This window comes from Micromys minutus (genome assembly GCF_963924665.1).
Source record: "Micromys minutus genome assembly, chromosome: 3".
NCBI classification, from domain to species: Eukaryota; Metazoa; Chordata; class Mammalia; order Rodentia; family Muridae; genus Micromys; species Micromys minutus.
Window position 1 is genome coordinate 80,090,981 of NC_137972.1, and position 12,937 is coordinate 80,103,917.

General features: G+C 47.2%; 1 protein-coding gene across 1 annotated transcript in view; it reads left to right on the top strand.

Annotated features, from left to right (window-relative positions):
• The first annotated feature begins 409 nt into the window (after positions 1–409).
• ABHD2 (abhydrolase domain containing 2, acylglycerol lipase) overlaps positions 410–12,937 on the top strand; it is an 83,411-nt gene continuing 70,883 nt past the window's right edge. Inside the window, exon 1 of the mRNA XM_080914186.1 lies at positions 410–506. The gene's annotated coding sequence lies outside the window, so the exon portion shown is untranslated. The remainder of the gene's footprint in view (positions 507–12,937) is intronic.

Sequence of the window (12,937 nt, forward strand, 5' to 3'; positions counted from 1 at the left end):
TCTGCCCCAGAACTCAGAAAGCCATCACAATAGGCCCTCTCCTCTACCCTCCTCTACCCGGTATCATCAACCATCAAACACAACCCATCCTTTAGCCGGCTCCCCTTATCCCGCCCCTCGGGGCGGGCCTTACCCAATAGCATCTAGGCCCACTGGCCAAAGACATCAAAAGTAACCAATTATAGAAGAATTGTCTGCTAAGAATCTCCGCCTCCGCCCTGAGGAGCAGTTCCACCGACCAATGGGCTACCAAATAGACGCAATAAGCGCGCTGAGCAAATAGAGTGGCGACTGGGATATCCAATGAACATTGGGATAGCCTTGCTTGGAGGCGTAGCAGAGGCGGTCGTCAGGGGCGTGGCGGCAGTTGCCTGGGCGGGGCCGGTAGCGGCGGGAGCTGCGCTGGCCAGGGGTTCCGGCTGTATTTCTATGAGCGCAGCCGGCAGCTGCGGAGCTGCGGGAACCGGACACCGGGCGGGCTGGACCGCTGGAGTCAACGAACAAAGGTAAGACCTCGGGTGGGAGAGCTCAACCAAGCAGGGATGGCGCCCTGGAGGTGCCGGGTCAGGACCCCGAGTCCTGCGGTCCCCAAGCGTGGCTCGGCCCATCGCGCCGCAGCCTGAGTGCTCCAGATCCGTGGAGACTGTTTGGGGACTGTCACCTGGCACTGCGGGGATCCAGAGAGCCAGCTTGTCTAATGACGGGGCAACCCAAACCACCGGTGGGATACGCCTTCCTAAAGGTCCTTTGTCCTCTCCTGCTCGAAGAACCGAGGTTGGGGACAAGGCCGACGGAGGCCTCCTGGCTGCCATCCCCGTTCTCATCAACGCTTAGTCTTGGTCCTGGGGAGGTAACTGCCCGGCCAGACTCAGGGTAGAGAGTGCAGGATTCTGGAAACCTGAAAGGGCCTGGCTACAAGCCGGTATATTCGATGGGCCGATGCATTTTGGGATCCCGGGGCTCACCTATGACCAATGGGTACAAGTTCTAGGGAAGCAATTTTTGACCTACTTGGAGGCGCACTTCATAGAGCTTGTGGGGCAACTGTTCTGGGTGCTTCGTGGGCTTTCTCCACAGCAAGATCTGTCCAGCAGCGTCCTGGGCTGCCTGCCAGGCGGAGCATTCAGAACATCGACCTTGGAAGTGCCTAGCCAGAGGCCAGATGACGGCCACCTGTCTGGGATGCTTTAGGAAGGGGAGGATTGTATGATCCATCTGTAAGGCCCTTCTTCATCCACCCATGCACTCCAGACAACATCTAATTACTATATTGAGGGTGGTACTTACCGGAGTCCACTAGATTCCAAGGGGGTGTTGAGCTCACACGTAATGATTTTTGAGGTCTCAGCTCTTAAGTGCATGTGTGCATACCTGGGTGCAGATGGAGTCGATTATATTGAGTGGTGACAAGAGGTTCATCTTAAGTGCGAAGTTGGGGCTACTCTTTCTGGTTCCTCTTTTATGGTGCCTCTACCTCTAGCTGGTCAAGTTTTACCTGGCCCAGAGGCAGGTTCCAAGAACAGGCTTGGGAGAGATTGCAGGGTTGGCAGAGTCAACATGATCTGTGCCCAGAGCTTTTCAAGGACCATTGGGTTACAACCACATTAAGCAGGGTGCATTCCCCCTCCTCACTGCCTCCCCTCATTTGCCTGACTAGAAAGGACATAATCTTCTGAAGGTCAGGAAACAGAAGAAATAATTGTAACCTGCCTTACCCATGTGAAGATGAATGAAGCTTCAGGTAGGCAGCCAAAGAGCAGACCATCCATGCTGCTAATGGTCTTTGTGAACTTAGGATATTTTGAAGCTAAAATGCAGAAGCTCATCTAATCCATCCTTCTTATTGTATGGATGAAGAAACGTAAGGCCTAGGGTGGTCACTTGCTGACTGGTCATCACAGGGTAATGACTTAGAGTTGTTCTATCCCTTGAGCTTTAGGTCTAGGCAGGACATGACTTGGATTCTACTCCCAGCCGAGTTTTCGTTCCTTATTTAAGTTCTAGAGGAGCCCAGAGAAGGTAGAAGCATAGCCTTTGGTATCTAAGTGCCTGGGTTTGAATCTTAGTCCTGCTTCTTCCTAGCTGTGTGGATAACTTGGGGCAAGTTATCCAACCTCTCTATATTGGTTTCCTGGCCAGAAAGGCAAGGAATGATGCTGGTACTTTGATTAAAAGATTGGAGTAATATGTGCTGTTGGGACCACTAGAACAGTGGTCACCAGACAGATTTGCTAAATAGCATGTTGTTGCCTTTCCGTATAGCTTTCCTTCACCTCTACCGCACAGGATTATTTTCACCCTTAAACGTCGTCTAGATTTTAACATGTACTTCTTAGTCACATCACATTTTTTTTTTCCTACTTTCCTTGTCTGAAATAAGATAATGTGGGTCCTCTGTTAGTACCCACCTTGGATTACACTCTCCTGAAACACCAGTATTTCTGGCCTCTCTAAAGGGATTAAAAGCAAATCTCTCAAAGTGGTAGACAGGAGTCCCCGGGATCTCAATCTACACGGTGTCCATCTTTTCCAAAATCAAATTCTTCCCACCCAGCCTCCCTCCTCAGTTGTCAGTGTGATTCAGCGTGCTTACAAATGGATGAACGTTTTTAGATTAAGATTTCATGAGCCCCCGAATTAAGTGCTTTTCGGAAGTTCGGGGATTGTGTGTCAGAGTGCATTTAAAGCAGGTTCCTTAGTCATTTGAAAGGCAGCAGCAGCCTGGGGTGAGACATGAGCCAGGACAGCTTGGCACCCCCTTCTCCCTCTTTTTACAGAGCTTGAAATAAACCAGATGGCATTGTGAGCTCTTTCTCCTCTCTCTAGCAGAAGTTCCATTCAGCCCCTTTACTTTCACTTTCATTTACATTACCTCTTTTGATGTTGTTTGAAGTCTACTAGGTTCCAAGGATGTGTTGAATTCACCTGTACTGAATGCCCATGGAGTGCGGGAGAGGTGTGTGTGGGGGGGACACGGGTCTGGGCTTTCTGTAAATGAAAAGATGCCTGCCATCCTTGTTTCTGTATTGTTTTGAATTTAACCGAAGCCCAGTCCCCTGTGGCTTTCCCTTCTCTGGGTGTCACCAAAGGTGACTACTCTTCATTAACAGGTACCTAGGACTATGATCCTGCATCTGGGGCTTTTGCCTTGGATCTTCAGCACCCAGCCATTTTAGAAGAATGCTTTTTCTCTTCTTTGCTGTGTTGTGTTCCCCTCCCTCACCCCCAAATTCTAACAGAAGGATGGCTCTTAGAATCATTCCCTCCTTCCTAGATTCTCACCTTTCCCCTGGTCATTTCTGTCAGAGCCTATACAGTGCTCTCTGCCCGCAACTCCTGCCCTAGAGCATAGCACAACCTTTGGTCCTGCCGCAGACAGGGGAAATAACGCCCCTCCCCCCTTAAAATCCGGTTATGTGAAAACCCTGGCAGATGGGCATTTCCAATATAATGGAATCCCATCTGGCAGACTTTCTGCTAGGACCATAGCCTACAGTATCTGGATTTTTATTGGATGTAGGATTTGAACTTTCATTAACTAGTTGAGCTAGTGACTCTGGGTTTAAGGTGTTGTAAGCCTTTCTGTTTCATCTTGCCTATCCCATGAACAGACGCTGGAAGGGATGGGAAACCTTTTAATGTGGTCAAGTGTTAGGATTATAACATGGCTTTTTGTGCCCCGGTATTTTGGCCAGTGCATCACTAAGATCTCCCCTCAGAGCCCCCCCCCCCCCTTTGGCGGTATTGTTTGAGACTTAATCTACGTATGCAATCCAGGCTTGACTTCGAAGTGGCCCTCCTAGGCCCTGGGATTTCAGACATGCAGCCCTGATGCCCAGTGATTACAGCCATTTTTAAGTCCCAAGCTTTTCAGCATTGATGAATTTATTTTGCATGAGGACTGGTTTTGTTTTTGTTTTGAGACAGTCTCCTGTATCCTAGATCAGCCTCAGACTCACTGAACATCCAAAGATGAGCTTGATTTCTCAATCCTCCTGTCTCTACCTCCTAAGTGCTGGGATCACAGGCAGGATCCTGCTTCTACCTGCAGATTGATTTTACTGCCTTGGTTCCAGGGCATCATGGATGGGAATTAAACATTTTCAGTTCATAAAATGGCTGTAGGAGACTGATGAAGAACTTCACTATTAGCAAGAACTGTGTGTTCTGGACCAATCGGGCAAAACCCGAGTTGCTCACAGAACCATCCTCTTATCTTTCCGAGTTGTTAGGCAACAGTGAGATAAAGAATAGGCTAGAGAATCTGAACATCCGTAGCACAGGTTTATCCAGGGTCTGACTTTTCTCTAATATGTAAATAGAACTGGCCAAGGTGAGGAATGACCTTGACTGTATCACCTCACCTCTGCATCTGGAGAGTGCAGGGGCTCACAGGCTTTTCCATTTATACCCAGTGTATTACATGGCAAGGACCATAGAGCCCAGGGCCAGGATTCTGTCAACTGAGCCACATCCCCAGAAAAAGGGAAGTTTGTTAGTTCAACAAATTCTCCACCTGATGTATGTCAGGAACCCCGATAAGCAGACCAACAAGTGTGTCTGCTTTATTGCCTGAAGCTATTTTGTTTTTAAAACTGGTTCTATTATACTTTTAAAATATAACTCTCTTAATTCAAATTTTGGTGTTTTGTTTAGTTTTCTAAGATAGTCTCTCTTGGTGGCTCTTACTGGCCTAAAACCTGATAGGTAGACCAGGCTATCCTCAAACATACAGATCTGAGTGCTTCTGGGATTAAAAGTGTGAAACCCCCATGCCTGGCTTCCTTTCTGTTGCTATTGTTCTTTTCTTTCTTTCTTTCTTTCTTTTTTAAGATTTACACACCTATTTATTTCCTGTGTTTGTATTTATGTATGTGAGTGTGTTCATACCACTGAGTGTGTACGTTACAATTGGATAACATTCCCTTTCTCTTCTACACTGTGGGTTCCTGGGACCCAATCAATATAGATGGTCAGACATACAGACAGCTACTTTTATCTGCTGAGCCACCTTTCTGGCCATTGAAAAGTTATTTGAAGAAAATACATAGATTGAAAGGTACAAATTAGTGAATCTATGTGAGAAACACCACTCATGGAATACGCAATTCTGGCTAATTTTTGTTTTTTTGTTTTTTTTGTTTTTGTTTTTGTTTTTGTTTTTTTATAATTGGGTAATAAATAACAAGCCAAGTGTGGTAGCTCACATTAACTATCTCATCATATGGGGGTTTGGGGCAGGAGAGTTTCTGTTCAGTCCAATATCAGCCTGGACCACATAGTCAATTCCAGCTCAGCCTGGTTTACAATGCGAGACTATATCTTGGTGTGGGGGCAGGGTGTAGGGGGTGATTATACATTTATTGATGACCTTATTCAATATTTGAAAAGTGCAAGGATTCAGAAGTAAAGGCACCCGTGTCCTCATCCCTGCACTCCTCAGAAACAGCCATCCAGGGCCAGTGATTTCCTCCCCTTCCAGGGGCTCTGCACTCAACCCTTTCTAAACACGTAGCAGCACACACTGCACGGGCTGCTTGAAACCTTGGCTTTCTTCACTTTATTTTCCTTAGCAAGATGAAACAAGCTTCCACGTCACCCTTTATGAAGGCCGGCCATTTTAGACCCCAATTTCTGCCCTGTGTTTAGGGCAGCAGCTTTGCATGGGCATCTTAAAACAGTTCGTGGCAGTTTGGAGACGTGTTTTCGTTCTTTGTCCTACTCTGCTGTCTCGGGGTCTTGATCTGGCTCATTTCCTCCACCAATTAAAGCATTAAAAAGCGGGGGAGGGGGGAATCTTAGACATAGCAAGTGGCAACAGGCAACAAACTTTATTAAAAATGAATTAGCCATACACGCATCGCAAAGCACACAGCAAGACTCCTCAAAACGTGGAGAGGACATTCAGGAACCAGAGCGCACACACGCCCCCAACCAGGGAGCTGCGTTTCTGGACCTGGGATGGGTCCCCTTCCCCTTACTTTGGATTGGTCAACTTAAAAAGAAAGAATGGGTGACACGTGTTCAGGACCAGCCTTGAATACCCGACGGCCTGGCCAGGTCAGCCAGAAGAGGAGTGGCTGCTGGTGGTAGAGAAAACCTGCCAGGCTCCGGAAGTTTGCCATTTTGCTTATCTGTGACCAGTCTCCCTGTCTGTCTACCTGTCAGGGATCTGTCTGTTCTTTGTTCCTCACTAGGAAGGGCTCTGAGCCAGAGAAAATGTCTAGAGAGGTAGAAGTCTGTGAAGGAGAGCTGGGACGGTGAAGAATAGGAACACTTAGACCCTTGGGCTCCAACTGTGCCCTCAGGACAGAACACGCAGGCAATGCCAGTGACGGTCCCTGTCTTCTCTGATGTCCTGAGTTTCATCTCCAGCTTCTGTTTGGCCCTGTGACTGCACAGCAGCTTTCTCTGTGTTCTCACCTTTGAACTGCAGCCTGCCCTTCCCCCCAGGACTTCCTGTTTGGGGAACATGAATAAGAGCCACACCCCATTTCTCTTGCCTCAGAAGAACCAGCTCTGCCCACTTGCATTGTCCCAAATCCATGCTTGACTTTTGTTTCCCGGGCCACCCGTACATTTTGCCGCTCCCACTGAGCCAGCTTTGCTTGCTATAGATTTCCCTGGGTCTAAGCAGGGGGTTTCCTGTTCCTCACATTTGAATGTCTTCAGTTACACCTGTGTCCTAAAGAACCACGCTGGTTTAAACACAGTCTTCTTGGTCGTCTGTGGTTCCTGGATTTTGTCTGTGGGTTTGGTTTTCTCTAAATGTTCCCCGGCCTCTTTCTTGCTCTCATTTGCCCCGATTATCTCTGAGTCTGCCCTAGAGTCACCTTGGAAGTGATTGAATGTCCAAGATGTTAGTCAGTGAGGCCAGTCTTGAGTCACCTCCTGGTCTCTGCTCGCTGCTGCGCAGCCGCGGTGTCCCTCAGTCTGTGCTACAGGTTCCTTGTGCGTTCAAGGAGAGCAGATATGGTTATGAGTTATTCTTTTCTCCAATAAAAGAGACAGAAACTCCCAGCAAGGGTCCCCCAGTTGTTCACCATCACTCTGGACAGTTATTTATGCACTTAGTCATGTCAGTGAGGGCAGTAGAAAAACAAAAAGAAAAAACCAGGAAGTCCAGCACAGGCTCACCCAAATTAAAACATTTTCAAATAAGGAAAACAAATCTAACATCGCTTATCACCTTCATTTTATTTATGAATAAATATGTCAACAAATATGCTAGCATCTGAGGAAGTCAATGTCTTAGAATACAGAGTCCAGCCAGGCGATGGTGGCGCTCAGTTTTAGTCCCAGCATTCTGGAAGCAGAGGCAGGTGGATCTCTGTGAGTTCAAGGCCAACCTGGTCTATAGAACTAGTTCCTGGACAGCCAGGAGTACCTTGTCTCAAAAAAAGAAAAAGAAGAATAACTCAGAGTCTTCTACACAGGTCAAAAACTTGCCCTAACAGTTGCTGGATCATGGCATTTGGGAGGGCTTATATTTCCTGAAGACGGTTGGTTATATTCAGGACGTGCTCTAACTGTCCTTAAGCAGTACCAGGAAACCAGGGTGTCTGTCCAGTCCGGCTTTCTGGACCTTTGGTGGGCTTATAGGTCCAGTGTCTTTGGTGGCATAGACCACGAGTTTCTAGTATGTTACTGAAATATAAAACTGATAGAGGAAATTGTCCTCCAGTAACACCCTGGGGTCTGGATTCATCCCTGTGTTGGATTTCTTAAGCAATGAAGGGTGGGTGGTGGGGTGAGGCATGAGCTCAGCAATGTTAGGTAAGGGTTAGGATTAGGGAAGGCATTTTGGCAATGTTTACATTAGTGTTTTGCTGAAGCATGTGTGTAAGCCTATTAAGTTCCTGATGTGGCAGGTGAAGGGTGACTTCGCATCAGGTCCTGCTTGCTCTCACTCTGGTAGCTCCAGCTCTTTGACCTTGTGCTAAGGTTTCCCTGTCTGGGGCCCAGGTTCTATGTAGTTCACATCAGATGAATCTACAGCACTCGGACTTCTTTGTTTATGTTTGTGAATGATAATAGGAAATGCTGCGATCAGTAATAATGTTAGGTACCACACATAGAGCCTGGGTACCCTTCACTGGTGTGTGTGAAATCATGAGGAGTTAGAGACAGGAAACCCTCTTCTAGAGGAATAGAGAGATGAGCTTAGCACAGAAAAGAGGCAGGAACTTTTCAAGTGAAGAAGTGATATGATAAATAATAATTGGATATAATTATTTTGCATGACCTAAACACATGGTCCAAATGGCAGCAGCCAGCAGCCATCTCATGCCACACATGAGCTCAGGGGCCATTGCCCTGAGGTTGACTGGAACTGAAAGCTGGGGGTGGATTTGGAGCTCACTGACTACCAAGCCACTTGCTCTGTTCCTAAATCACCACTCCTTCCTTTGTTAGTCTTTTACTGTGGATATTTTGAGGATACTCAGTAGATAGAATCATGTATTGAACCCTCATGGCCCTAGGACCCATCCCCAGCTTAGGAGTAATGGAGTTTCCCCTCGTCTTCTAGCTACTTTCCCCAAGCCACATTTATCTTAAAGTCGATCCACACATCATGTTGTCTCAGCTGTAAATATTTCCATGATAACTCCTCAAACCAGTCTTATTAATCCGTTAACATTTTTAAAAATTAACAGTAATACTTTTAACATTGCATATGTAATCATTCACGAATGTAGTCAGCTACAGCTATGAACACCCTGAACATGCCCAAGATTGGCTGGGCTCCTCACTATCAGTTCATTGTTCTACCAATTATGACTCTGTCTCTTTGGGTTCTTGACTCTATGAGGTGGTTATTTGGGACACTGGGTAGCCCAGGTTACCCTGAAACACACGCCATATTTCTTAGCCTCCCAAGTGTCAGAATCACACGTGCACCACCATGCCTGGCTTCTTTCCACATACTATGCAAGCACCCGACCCCTAAGCCTCATAGGTTTCCTTTCCCTTTCTCCCTGTCCCAGTCTGATCTATTGCAGAAACCAGGTATTTTGTGGTGTAGAAAATTTTATCTGCTTTTGAATAGGCAATGCATTAACACAGTGTGACCTGAGCCGGGTACATCACAGAAAAGACTGGACAGTGTGCCCAGAAGTAATGACTGTTACTAGTGCCTCACATATTTCACATGTGTGTTATGTGTAGCCCAGCAGATGTGATACATTAATATCCCCTTTCTTCATTTTTAATATAGTTGATAGCGTATTCTCTTCCTTGCTTATGTTCAGATGACACGGAATGATGTATGTCAGCAAGTTGCCACACGTATCGTCTGGCAACCTATTGCTTTTCTCGTGTAACCATTTGTGAGATTGTTTATCCCTGGAAGCGGAGGGGAACTCAGCCTTCCTGGGATTTTGTGATGTGCCTGGAATCTTTGGTGAAGGGAGGTATCCACTGATTTCATGGGTTCAGCAAATGCTTGTGGGGCCTCTCCTGCTGAAGATGATACTGGAGGCCCCAGTACCTTCCCAGGGGACTCGGGCACCATGTGCCTCTCCATTGGTTATAGCCCAACGGAGGGAGGCTCTCTGTGTTTCTGGCTCCATACTCTCTGGGTGACCTGAACTGTGTTCCTACTGTAAAGGTCGGCTTCCAAGTGCTCTGGCTGCAGTTCCCTCTGCATGGACATGAAGTGCTCACTCCTTCTTGTCAGTGCCATTGAAAAAACCATCCTGTAGAACAAGACGACAAAATGCCAAGGAGAAGACAGCCGGGATATTTTTTCCCGTTTAGATAATAGTCTATTTCTGTTGGTCTGTCATTAATACCACCCATCACAGGTCGGCCCCACCCCCAGAGGAAAGTGGGTGTGTCACTGACATTGTCACCATAAAGCTCACATGGAAAAGCCTCCTGTCAAGGGGACTGAAGGTGGGCTCCATCCAGCTCCAGTGTGGCAACTGCTTCTCCTCCCATATCCTTAGAACCTTTCCCAGGGCCAGGCATTGGGAGGGGTCCCTGGGCCTCAGTTTCCTTGTTTATATTTTAACATTCAAAGCTGTTGCAAGTACCGTATGAGGTAATGTCTGAGCATACACTTTGTAAGTAGTAAATTATGAAGCCGGCCTCCACTGTCAACACAAATGCATCTTGTGCCTCATAATCAAGGTCATATATGATCATCACAAACACTTGCTAAGTGGTGAGCTACCCAAGTAGAATGCTTCCTTTCCAGTCTTCCCTTCGTTTAAGATATATAGCATGGTAGGGATAATGACGGGATGGTAGGGATAATAATGGGATAGAGCCGAAGGCCATATTAGATCCCAGGACAAGCCTGGCTTGTATGATGGAGAAGCTAGTTGTCTGCAACGGCGGTGCATTGTGCACTGGCAAGTGTGTGTGTGTGTGTGTGTGTGTGAGAGAGAGAGAGAGAGAGAGAGAGAGAGAGAGGTGTGATGGCTCACATGCAGATCAGAAAGCTGACTAGCCAAGCTGGAAGAACTATCATTTGTTTCTGGAATAAGGTCCTCTGGTCTTGGTGGATATAGCAAGCCCTATTTTGACCTTCTGTGGTGAGCACACCATTACCAAGATAGCATAGTATTTGTATCTTTAAATTCATAATAGCAGGATGGTCTGGCATGGAGGTTTGACCCTGGCCACCTCATGTAAGCCTCTCACTGACTCTTCAAGAATGGTTCCATTATCCTTGTTTAATGAGGTGCTAAAAGGTCAAGAAACCTGCCCAAAGTCACACAAGTAGTGTGTAGCGCAGCTACAATTCAGGCCAAGTTTGTCTTGGCCTGTGAGTAGCCCCTCTCCCCGGCCAGCACTACAGATCAGAGGAAGTCTCTCAGTAAGTGGAAATCTTGCAGACATCAATTGTTCTAAAGGACTCAGTCCTGATTCCCTCAGATGCTAAAAAGGAAGCTTATTTTATAATCCAAATGGCCTCTTGGTCCAGATTAACATAGGATTAGTGCTATTCAAATGAGCTTATGTCCACTAGAAAAAACTCGGAGATGTTGTGGCATCGACTATCTCAGCAGAGCTGCAGAAAGCTGTGCCTTATAAAGGTTTGCAGCATGTGTCACCCCCTCCGTAGGGTGTGGGGGGTTCCAGATCCATTCCCTTCCAGGCAACTGCTTGTCCCCACTGTGGCTTATCTGTATTTTCAAGGCAGCCATATCTGAAGTGGATTTCTTACCTTTTTGACCTACTGAGACATTCTTATTCATGAGGGCAAGAGAGTAGGGGAAAAAACAGAGCCATGGACAGTAGCTTCTCTGAATGTCAGAAAATTGAAAACCTTCATCTTGGATGGACAAATGGTTTGCTGAATCTTCAAAATAGTCTTTAAAATACCTAAAGGCTGCCGCAAGCCCAGGTCACATTGAGCTTTCTCTCTCAGTGCACGGCAGTAAGGCAGCAATGATCTGGCAAGGAAATACGATTGAAGGAATCACAGTGGTTGTGTTTAAGCCCTAATGGAGTCTTTCCAGCAGGCTCGATCTGTTTACACTATGTGCCCAAAAGCTTGGGTTTCCACATGTGCAGAACGTCCAATAGGAAGAGTTAATTCGAAAGGCATTGGCTGGAATCCCCGGCACAGAGAGTAACGATAGGTGACTCCATCCTTAGGAAGAGATGGCATTAGCAAATTGCCTAGTCACAACTGCCATTTACATGTGAAGGTATGCCCCTGCCATCTTAGAATTTAGAGGAGCCAGGCCTCCGACACAGAAGTTCCTACAAGATGAGTTAGATGTCATCGAGGGCTACAGCTCCAGTGGTGAGTAATAATACATGTCCCAACAGAGCTAAGAGTCTGGTTCCAGTGGCCAAGTAAATGCTCCCCACACGTCCCCACACGTCAGTCAGCCCCTCACATGAACAGCAGGAGACACACAGCTCGTTGCCCAGTGGTGTGACAACATCCATGTGGCACCAGCTTCCAGGCTGACTCCTGGAATTCCCCTTGTAAACAGTGTGTAAGCATCATTCCACAGTGACTCATGGTCCCTGCTCTAAACCTATCCCTCCAGTTCTGTCTGCCTCACACTGCTCAGCTGTGACTTTGACATCTGTGCACACCCCATTTCTCACTCCCCTCTGTTCTGTCTCTCCTCGAGAATCCCCAACTGCCAATCCATCTCCCTCTTCCCTCTGCTTTGTCTTTGAATGCCTCCAGGGTTTGTTGTCGGCCCTGAAGGATTCAGCTCTTACTCCTACGGGTTGCACTGTCTACCACTTTTACGGTTATTGTGTATTAGACTTCTTGTACAATGCCCACAGAAGACAGACTGAAGCTGAGGCCTTGGATACAGTGTGATTTGGGTGAAATAACAGAACAGGGTGTCATCTGTGAAGCACCTCCTCCCTCACAGTTGGCATGAAAGCTTCTCACAGTTGATATGACTGCCTCTCTAGGAGGTTCTGTCCTTTTCGTTTGCAAAGCACCCCTTGGCCCCTTCAAGCAGGTGGATTCATTTTCGGTAAATGCTTATGTCCTCTTCCCGGTGGTGGAGAAGGATTTGCTCTACTTCTGTTGAAATCTCCTCCCTTGCTGGCAGCTTCTCACCTCCCGGGACACTGACCGAAGTGGTGACACTTCTGTTTGAGGAAGGCCCTGCGGAGTGAGAGCCCCAGAGCCTTGCTGCAGGGGCCTGCCTATTGTTGTCTGGTGCAGCTAATACCACGGAAGGCTGTGTAGGGACCTGGAGCAGGTGCTGCTCATCGTGGGCAAAACTGGATTTGGACAAAAGTCAAAAGAGGAAAGTTGCTGGCAGACTAAGGGTGGCAGCTGGGACTCGCCCTCCGGCTTTAAAAAGGCTGAGAAATGTTGCTTCTGGAGTGGGAGGCAAGAGAGAGAGAGGCCCAGAACAACAGTAGGGTGTTTGTATTGGAGGGATAGGGAGACGGGAACATTTGAGGGTGTGAACTTACTTCTATTTCTTTATTTGGCAAA